The following is a 9,102-nucleotide window of genomic DNA, read 5'->3' on the forward strand; positions in this document are numbered from 1 at the left end:
AGAGAAGAAAGAGAAGCATCTCTGAAGAAATAAAATTACGGCTTTTTAAACATTAACTGAGGTGAATTCATGCAGAATAAGACATAGCTTTTCTTTGAGAGTTTAGAGCTCAGTAAAGGGAGAAGGCTGGAAATCATTTAGCCCATCTATGCTAGAATATTTTTAGATCTTGTGCTGGTGACTGCAGGTGCTGTGAGTTCTAGCTATACCATGAGTGTACTAGCCCTACCGTGCCCAGAAGGCAGCTTTCCTCTCCATTCTCTTGATCTTACATTCTGACTTCTAAGATGCTCCTTTCCTAAGACACAAAGGAGGGGTTGACATAGATGTCTTATTTAAGGCTAAGCACCCCGTCTCTGCATTGACTGATGCTCCCTGCAAAAGAAAGCTTCTCTGACCAAGGCTGAGACTCTCCCAAACCTCTCTTCTTTGTGGATGTAGCCACTGGTTAGATTCCTCAGCTTCAGTGGAAGGCCTCATAACCATGCACAAATGGGCAACACTAAGTGGATTTGGTGGGTTTTATACATAAAAAATAAACTCTTGAAATTGGGAGGATGACTTCTTTAGGAGGATAAGATGAAATTAGAGGGGGAAATGAAGGGTACTGTGATGTTATTTCATTATATATATATATATATATATATTCAAATAACAAAAAAATTCTATGTGAGTCAGGTAGCAAAGTCTTGCTTTTTCTCTGCTTTTCATAAAGATTTCAGCAAGATACAGACTCAAAGTTTTTAAATTAAAAATTTGATTTTTTTAAATAAAAATTTTGATTTGTGACTTTCACATCATGTACCCCAATATTATTCATCTCCCTGTCTTCATATCTACCTTCTGGCCTTGTAACCAACAAAACAAACAAACAAACAAACAAACAAACAAACAAAGAAACAAACAACAACAACAAAATTTATCTTGCTGTGGAAGCTGCACATATACCATTTTGCTCAAACAGCTTACTTGTAAATGTTCATTACAATGACTAATTAGTCTGGTTCAAGGCATCTGGCTTCTGCCACAGTATAAATACTGGATCCTCTCCCAGACATCTCTCAGATATCTTGACATTGCTCTTTGTCATAGAGATCCCGTAGGACTGGATCTGCAGGACTGGCCCCTTCATGTACTCCAGCAGCTAACAGATGGGGTAAATGTTGGGGTGGGCCAACCCAGAGCCCCGGATCTGAGCCTGGGTAGAAGATGAGTTGGTCAGGCCACCAGCTTTACTGTGCCCACACCACCAGTGCCAGCTCTACTTTGCTGCCCAGGCAAGGTTCGGGTGCCTGCTCTCCCTAGTGCTGCAGTCAGTGAGGGGCAAGGCCAGCTCTCCAACTCTCATGCCATCAGCCCAGCTCAGCCACAGATTGAGGGAAAGGTGGGCAAAGGGGAGTGTCAACCAAATTATTAATGTCATTCACTTTTATGAACCTGTGCTATAAATATCATCTGGTTAATATTTTTATTTAGTGGCAGTGGGGAGAAAAAGCATTGTGGTTCACAATCAAAGAATATTACTGAATCCCATCAAAGTGAATCCCTTGCTAGAAAGAGAGGTTGGAAGACTGAATTGATATTATTATTTTTTTTCTCAAAGTTTATTCAACACAACACAATCTCCAACTTCACTGAGGTGGCTGATCACATCCATGACCAAAACAGCCTCTAAACTGGAATTCTATTGCTGAGCCAGCCCCAGCCTCAGCTTTCTTGTCAGCACAGGGGGCACAATGCTCCTTCTGTAGGTGTCTCTGTCTGCCTGCCCTCTAGTGAATCTTTCAGCTCATTCTCTCTCTGGACCTTTGGGCTGTGGCATGCCAAAGTCAGGACAGCTGTGGCACAGCGTGGCAGGCACTGTCTCTGGAGGTAGGTGGAGGTAATCTTGGAGATAGTGGCTACCCTGGTTTGTAAGGTACCAATAGAAATGTATTCAGGTAAACTGCTCCTTCATGTAGCCTTGGGACTTGAGAGACTGCCTGGCTTTCATTATATGAGTGTTGGGCACATTCTTGTCTGCAAGCTCTGGTGTTTGGGAATGTGGCTATCTTTCGTGGCATCTATCACCCCTTTCTTAAAAAGGAGTTTATAGATGGAAATTTGGTTCTTCTTAGGCATCAACATCACAGTGGTTGCAGGGTCCAAGGTGGAGGCTCCTGATATTATTTTTGACTCAACTCTACCATCAGAAGTCTGTGTGTCATCAACCAGAAGACTGAATATCTGAGTTTCTATTCATAAGTCTTAAAATGGGAATAGTTTTATTTTAGGAGATGGTAATTGAGAGAATCCTAAATAATATTATATGTGTAAAAATTCCCCATAAATTTTCAGAATTCCCATTGAGATGATTGTTAAAACATTCATATCTAGGCCTTGACAAGATTTAATATTTATTTATTTTTTTTAAAAAAAAGCATAAGGTGAGGGTTTGGAAATAACTAAACCTATCACATCTAATAATGTCTTTACAAAATTCTGTTTTTGTTAAGCATTGTCATCAGTGATGTTGAAATTTATATCAGAAAGATTCTTAGATCCTCATACCCTATAAATCTTTCCTCTCAGTTATGTGTGAATATTGTGGTGGCTCTATGCTTTTGTCCAATGAATAATTTACTTTTTCCACATTGTATTGACTGCTTTTCTTGCTGTGTCAGCAAATATCTGACAAGAAACAACCTAAGGGATGAGACTTTATTTTGAGTTACAGTTTGAGAGAATAGTGTTCATTTTGAAGGGGAGGGCATTCAGATCCTTACATATCGGTAGAATAAGAAGTGTAGAGCAAACAGGGTGTAGGGTGAGGTAGAAAAACCTAAAGGCCAACCCACAGTTCTCTGCTTCTTTCAAGAAGTTTCTACCTCTAATTCTTCTTACAGAATTTTTAAACACTGTCACCAGCTATGGACTGAGGTTCAAACACATAAGCCTATGAAAGACCTTTCACTTTCAAACCACATTTCCTACCACGGTTCTCATGTGCTCACAGGTGTCTCAGAATTCAAAATGCATTCATTGCAATGTACACAGTTCCCATAGATTTCAATATTCCATACATACACTGTTCAATGGTCCAAAGTCTAAAATCCTTTCTGTGAGTCAAGACAATCTGCTAACAGAAACTCTGCAAGATAAAAACCTAGTCACATGCTTTTCCTATGGGATGAAGTATGTATTTCTACTCCAAAAGGGAGGAAAGGCAACAGAGAAAGGAAAGAGCAGAACAAAGCAAGAATGAAACCCAGTAGGGTATTAAAACCTCTGCAACTCAGTATCCATTATCTGGGGCTCAGGATGGAATCAGTTAGGTTTTGTTAGCTGAGGGTAACAACAATTCTCCATGTCTGTTTTCTGTCCTGTATGTGACCACTCTCTTGACTCATCTACATGTCCATGTTTGGAGTCTTCTTCAATAAAGTCCCAAAGTCCTAGAATTTCCAGCAAGATGCTATACATGGTTCACCTTCTTAGCTTCATGTAATGAATTTTTAGTAATTTAGTATACAGAATTTCATCCTGACTACATTACCTGGTCTCAGGAATTGTTTGGAGCCTTGGGGAGAGCCTCTATGACTACCTAATTCGGTCTTTATGCCCATGAGGTTTAGTATCATGTTGACAATGCCATCAGGTTCTACTGCCAGATCACCTCCTTAGGCTACATGTGAAATGGCCTCTGTGTTTTCTTGAGGTTCACCTTGGGAAAATGCTTCAAAGTTAAGGCTTTTTGAGATAAAAACTGTTGTGGCATTCTCAGTTTAGGTTCTCTCCTTTCAAATGAATTTGTGTTCCCATAAGTTACAGCCTATTACAGATGAAGTATTATTGCCAAGGAAACTTTCTTTATTGTCTCAATACAGAGCTCTTACATTCTTATTTGTGAGGTAATATTTTCTCTAATTATATCTTTTTAGTACCTTCATCCATAAAGTACAGCGATGCTAAATTTACTTCCCATCCTCTCCCTGTAAAACTACATGTTTTCATATAGTTCTGTCCAATTTGATATTCTCTTTACTGCAGATCTGGATAAGAATTACCCTACCTACAAGAAGTACAGAGATAAAGAGGGAACAAAGATTGAAGGAAAGTCCAACCAATAATTGGCTCAACCTGAGACCCATGGTACAGAGCCAGCCACTGACACTATTAATGGTACTCTGTTATGCTTGCAGATGAGAGTCTAACCTGCCTGTCATCTGGGATGCTCCAGCCAGCAGTGGATTGAGATAGACGCTGGGACTTGCAGCCAAGCATGGGTTATCTCTGGGAGTCCTGTGGAAGTGTTGAGGGAAAGATGGAAGGACCTGGAGGGGACAGAAACCTGCACAAGAAGACCAACAGAGATAACACCCAGTCCCGTTGGGGGTTTTCAGAGACTGAGACATCAACTAAGGATCATGCATGATCTGGACCTAGGTCCCCTGCACACATATGGCTGATGGGCAGCTTCGTTGTCATATGGGACATCTGGCAAGTGTGGAAGGGTTCTGTCTCTAACATGGACTCTATTGTCTGCTTTTGGATTGCTTTCCCCTGGAAGGCCTGCTTTGCTTGGTCTCAGGGGATGAAGATATGCTCAGTCCTAATGTGGCTGATGTGCTGGGGAAGGTTGATGTGGGCAAAGGGGAGTCCCCTTTTCTGGAGGGAAAGGGAGAGAAAAAAGGAGGAATGAGGGGAAAGAATGACTGGAAGAGAGAAAGGAGAGGACACCCTTGGGATATAAAGTAAATAAACTGAAATTAAAAAAGAAAAAAAAAAAGAAAAGAAAATGAGCTGAACACATCACTCTTTGTCCCCTGACTATGAGTGTAAGGTGCCCAGCTCCTGCTGTTGACTTTGCCAGCGTGGAAGACCGTGTAATTGAACTGTGAGCCCAAGCAAAGTTTTTATACCTTAAAAAAATAAAAAAAAAGTGATCAGCAAACATGCCACAACTAAAATGCCACCCTGTCTTGACTTTTCCTCTACTAAACCAATTAGATTATTGTGTCTGAATACAGACTTACTAACATTCTCATGACATAGGCAGCATGTAGCCAGATTCTTTGCCTAAAGTAACCATGAATGGCCTCTAGATCAGTTTCTAAGAGTAGTTGTTTACCATCATAAACCTTGTGAAATAGTCTTCCACCACCCACATTCTCTCAGCATTCCAGTCCTCCAGACTCCTACCCGAATGCCCCATTAAGCTCTATTCATAGCACTCTAAACATTCTTAGCTCTGGTCCCCAAACTCTTACACAATCTTCCAGCAGACCAATCCCCAAACTTAAGTTAAGTATATCAGAATGGTGCCACTTTCTGTATAAACTTTCTGTATTGGCTACTTTTCTAGTTGCTGTGAGCAAATATCTGGCAGATGGAGAGTTTACTTTGGCTCACAGAATGAGCTGTTACATTTAACTATGTAGGGAAAGGCATGGGGAAAGGTGAAGCCTAATGGCAGCAGTGTCTAAGTGGGAGAACTCCACCCTTCACATTTGTCAGAACAGAAAGCAGAGAGCAATAGGAAGTTGATACAGGCTATAACCTCCTTATCCCCCCAGACACTGAAGGATGTAATCTCTTCCTTGGGCAAAGTTCTATCTCCTAAACAATTCAGTCTTTCAAAACTGTGTCTTCTTCTTTTTTTTTTTTAATTTATACCTGGATGATTTATTTCATGTAATTGAAGAAAATTGTGAACTACAAAAAGGTTACCTCTGTAACTTTCTGGCTCACCTGGGTGGGTAGGTGTCACAGTTCAGCTCCCAAGAATGTTATGTGGCCCTAATCAACCAGTAGTGCCTGGATAACAATACATTTTTGCCATTTGCTTTGACCTAGTGTTTGAGTTGTGTTAGATCTCAGTGGACAGAAGAACACAAAGGCCTTACGACATTGCTTATATTCATAGAATTCCTCTCCAGTATGAATACTTTAATGACAATGAAGACTATAGATCTGTTCAAAGGCCTCACCATTTTAATATATTCATAAGTTTTTTTCCTCCAGTATGAAATATTTCATGATGTTGAACATTATACAAAGATGGAATGGCTTCATCAAGTTAAATACGCTCATAGGCTTTCTGTCCAGTATGATTTCTTTCATGACTTTGAAGATGAATCTGAAGTGCAAGTTTTACCACATTGGCTACGTTCATATGGCTTCTCTTCAGTATGTGTTCTTATGTATTAGAAGATGACTAAAACTGTGTCTTCAAGGGAGCCAAATGTTCCAGCACATGAGCCAATGGGTCTTTCACATTGGAAGTACAACACTCATATTCTATTGCACTCAATTGTTCTGCTTATGAATTTCTTTTCTTTTCTTTTTGAATTTGTTTTCTTGCTGTGTACTTTTAAGTTTATTTTTGTGAAAAATGACAGAATTTAAATATCTTAGTCACATTTTGAGGTTGGCAATTTCCCAACAAGTTTATCAACAAATTTATCAACAAGTTCTCTGAGGTTCAGTCTTTCATAGCTATTGAGAGCAAGATTGATATCTATCTATCTATCTATCTATCTATCTATCTATCTATCTATCTAGAGACTCTACTCCTGTATTATCCTTGAAGTCAAATAAGGTACTTCTATTTCATGTTAAACTTCTGGCTTTATAAGAAGGGCAGAGTAAGTACAATAGGGTAATTCCTGTTGTAGGATATGTTTTAGTTGATGGAATTATTCTAAGCTATGGTGAGTAACAGTGCTTATCAGATATGATTTTAAATAGACTTGACACCTAAGAGCTGCATTAGAATAACCCGTTTCCTGACAGAAAATTTCTTTCCCATTTGAAATATAAAATGTCATCTCTTTTTTTTATCTTAAAATTTATCTTATGTTAATAACTGCACATTTGTTTAATTAAAACCTTAATGTATTGTCACTCACAGTATATGTTGTTGGATAGTTTATGTTTGTGTCTTTGTAATGTTAGTATATTATTTGAAAACTTATTTTATTTTATTATTGGGGAAGAAGAGTCAACAGTTTAGATGATATAAAATGTCTATTTGCATGTTATATAAAATACTACATTTTGTAATATAACAAGTTTCTCAAGTGTTCATTATCAGAAAACCTTTTTGCCATTCTTGAAACCCTACCCATTATAATTAAGCCACATCTCTACAGGATGTGCTATGGTATAAATGAGAGGAAAGGAGTCAGCATTTGACTTTAATCACTATGTTGGAACAAAGTACACTGGGAGAGAGATTACGTGCTGTTTCTGGTTGGTCTATTTTGTATTAGTGACTCAAAGGTGGATCAGCAGATGTCATTATATAAGCTTTGAGTTGCAAGCACACAGCTTGAGTAAGAAGAGAAGGCAGCGATGGTTCTGGGTGTGTTTCTGGGGCTTGTTCTCACTTGTCTGCTTCTTTCACTATGGAGGCAGAGTTCTCAGAGAAGAAAGCTTCCTCCTGGTCCCATGCCTCTACCAATAATTGGAAATATCCTTCAGCTAGATCTTAAGGACATCAGCAAATCACTGAAGGATGTAAGTACGTTCTTTCTTTTTTTAATAACACTCACAGGGAAGTAAATGGTCCAATGTTTAAGTGAAACATATGGATAGGCCTGCCCTATCTTGCAAATTTCTCTTTTATGCTTGATGAACCAGCTGTATTTTCCATCATGTCATGGTCAGAAATCATCACATGACGTAATGTGATATGGATAGTTAAACATTAGAGGGTATTTAGTAGAATAAAAATCTCAGCATGGCAAAGCTGTAGTTTTTTAAAAATTCCTTCAGCTACCGGCTGAAAATAAAACAGAGGAAGTAATTAGAAAGTTCCTTCACATATCTTAGCTGTGCAAAATATGTAGAAAGAACAAACATAGAGTTTTTGTGTAGAATTAACCTCTGTCTGATATCCAGGAAATAGTTATAGTTCTGAACAATGCAAGAAATCATAGGAACAAGTCAGGGCTGAGTAGTTCCTATTAGAATTCTTTTGAGTCAGAACTCTTTTTATAAGGACAAGAATGTGATATGTGTCAGATATTGCTTCTGGAAAATTCTGTGCCTTCTAGAGAGTTTTTCTTTGTTTGTAATGCTCGTAGACAGCAAAGCAGCCTGGGTGATGAACATATCTTGATATCACTTAGAAATACAGAATAGTTAATGCCATAGGTACTGGTTCAAGGCCTCTATGAAGACAGCCTGTAGGTGATACAGAAACAGTCACTTGGGTATTAATTTCAGCATGAAATACAGAAAAAAACAAGTGCTCAAATTTAGAATTTCTACCATTTGAAATCTACACTGGAAGATGAATTGTGATATTTCTGCTCTATTTTTTTGTAATAGGGGGTAAATGTAAATGTTAAATATGTAGATTTAACAGTTAACTACAATCTGTTTACCAACTGGGTGAACAATTGCAGGCCATTCATAAATGAAAGTTCTTACTATTACTGTAATATTTATTTATCAAATCATAGTATTGATGCAACATGTGGTAGAAAATATGGTAATATCTGCAGTAATTGAACATATTGCATAGAAAAAATATTGACTTTTTGTTTTTGTTCTTCTTTAAATTTCAGCTTATTTACTTTACATCCAAGGGTGTCCTCTCCTTCCTCTCTTCCTAGTTCCCCCTCTCCTTCTTCCATCCCTTTTCTCCCCAGAAAAGGGGAGCATCCTCCTCCCCACATCAACCCTCCCCAGCACACCAAGTCACAACAGGACTGAGCTCATCCTCATCCCCAGAGGCCAGAAAAGGCAGCGCTGCCAGGAGGAAGCAATCCAAAAGCAGGCAACAGAGTCCTTGTTAGAAACAGCCCCACCCCCTCCACTCACCAGCTTACCTACATGAAGATGAAGCCTCCCATCAGCCACATATGTGTAGGGAGGCCAGGTACAGAGCATGCATGCTCCCTAGTTGATGTCCCAGATTTTGTAAGGCTCCAGTGGGTCTGGGTTAGTTGTCTCTGCTGGTCTTCCTGTTTCCTTCAGGTCCTTCCATTCTTCCTCCAACAATTCCACAGAACCCCTGGAGTTCCACCCCAGGCTTGGCTACAAGTAGCATCTGTTTCAATTCACTGCTGGCTGGAGCCTCCCAGATGACAATCAAGTTAGGCTCCTGTCTGC

General features: G+C 39.2%; 1 pseudogene; it reads right to left on the bottom strand.

The window, feature by feature from the left end:
- Positions 1–1,631: 1,631 nt before the first annotated feature.
- On the bottom strand, positions 1,632–2,127 carry LOC129686643 (40S ribosomal protein S10-like; annotated as a pseudogene).
- Positions 2,128–9,102: the final 6,975 nt, after the last annotated feature.

The sequence above is a fragment of the Psammomys obesus genome, unplaced genomic scaffold, assembly GCF_907164565.1.
Source record: "Psammomys obesus unplaced genomic scaffold, mPsaObe1.curated_primary_1811, whole genome shotgun sequence".
Classification (NCBI taxonomy): Eukaryota; Metazoa; Chordata; class Mammalia; order Rodentia; family Muridae; genus Psammomys; species Psammomys obesus.